Below are 1,954 nucleotides of genomic sequence, written 5' to 3' on the forward strand. Positions count from 1 at the left end.
TCTGGTAGCCAGGAAATGGGCTAAAGATGCAGGAGGCACGACCTCTTGCCAGCGTTGGCAGAACAAGATTAGGCATTTGAGAAGTTTCCTACGGGGATGGGCTAAGCACCTTAGTGGGGTTTATAAAGTTGAAAAGGAAAGGCTCCTTTCTCTGATTCAGGCCCTAGATATAAAAGCCGAGTCCATGATTTTGCAATCTGCGGAGCTCCAGATTAAGCTCGAGGCGGAGATGAGGTTGAAAGAAATTCTCCGTGAGGAAGAATTGAAGTGGGCGTTGCGGGCTAAGGTTCGCAGAGTGGTCCAGGGGGACGCAAACACTCAATTCTTTCACTTGATTGCTAATGGCAAACACAGAAAGAAGAGAATCTTTCAGCTTGAGCAAGAGGAAGGAACGATTGTAGGGCAGGACAACCTGAAATTTTATATCACCGAATATTATAAGCAGCTATTTGGACCTCCGGAGGACAGTTTTGTATCCCTCGATGAGTCCAGGATTGAGGATGTGCCTCAACTAACTGCTCGTGATAATGATATTCTGGTTGCCCCATTCTCGGAGAAGGAGGTGTTTGATGCTATATCGCAGATGAAAAACAATAAGGCTCCCGGGCCTGATGGATTCCCGGTGGAGTTTTACAAGAGATGTTGGCACATTATTAAGGGGGATTTACTTTCAATGTTTCACAATCTTTTCTCTGGACAGCTTCAGTTATTTCACTTAAATTTTGGAACAATAACACTGCTTCCTAAGAAAACGGATGCTGTGAGAATCGAGCAGTTTAGGCCGATCTGCCTTCTCAATGTTAGTTTCAAAATTTTCACCAAGGTTGGGACTAATCGGCTCACACAGATTGCGCATTCTGTGGTGCAGCATTCCCAAACTGCTTTCATGCCGGACAGGAACATTCTAGAAGGGGTGGTGGTCCTGCATGAAACGCTCCATGAAATTCACTCGAAAAAGTTGGATGGAGTCATCTTTAAGGTGGATTTCGAGAAAGCGTATGATAAAGTTAAATGGCCATTCCTACAACAGGCGTTGCGTATGAAAGGCTTTGATGAAATCTGGCGACGCCAGGTTGAGTCATATACGCAAAAAGGGAGTGTTGGAATCAAAGTGAATGATGAGATCGGTCATTATTTCCAGACACAAAGGGCCTGCGACAAGGGGATCCGATGTCCCCTATCTTGTTTAACATTGTAGTGGATATGTTGGCAATTCTAATAGGAAGGGACAAGGAGGCTGGTTAAGTGGGTGGCCTGGTACCTCATCTAGTTGATGGAGGTGTGTCCATCCTCCAATATGCTGATGATACAATCATCTTTATGGAGCATGGCTTGGAAAAGGCGAGAAACATGAAGCTGGTGTTATGCTTATTTGAACAATTGACCGGGTTAAAAATTAACTTTCACAAAAGCGAGTTGTTCTGCTTTGGTAGAGCCAATGATGAACAAGAGGCTTATAGGCAATTGTTCGGGTGTGATTTGGGGGCTTTGCCTTTCACGTACTTAGGAATACCAATCCACCATCGTAAGCTGACAAACACAGAGTGGAAGTGCATCGAGGATCGATTTGAAAAGAAACTGAGTTGCTGGAAGGGCAAGCTCATGTCGTACGGAGGCCGTTTAATTCTGATAAATTCGGTTCTCACGAGTATGCCTATGTTTCTTTTGTCGTTCTTCAAAGTCCCAGTTGGAGTTAGGAAAAGACTGGACTTCTATCGATCGCGTTTCTTCTGGCAAGGTGATGAGATTAAAAGAAAATACCGGTTAGCCAAATGGGATATCATCTGTAGACCGAAAGACCAAGGGGGTCTTGGTATTGAGAATCTTGAAGTTAAGAACAGTTGTCTTCTCAGCAAGTGGTTGTGGAAGTTATCAAGTGGAACTGACGCCACTTGGGCGCAAATCCTCCGTAGCAAGTATCTTCAAACCAAAACTCTGTCTCAGGTGACAGTAA

Source organism: Triticum dicoccoides, chromosome 3A (genome assembly GCF_002162155.2).
Source record: "Triticum dicoccoides isolate Atlit2015 ecotype Zavitan chromosome 3A, WEW_v2.0, whole genome shotgun sequence".
Taxonomy (NCBI): domain Eukaryota; kingdom Viridiplantae; phylum Streptophyta; class Magnoliopsida; order Poales; family Poaceae; genus Triticum; species Triticum dicoccoides.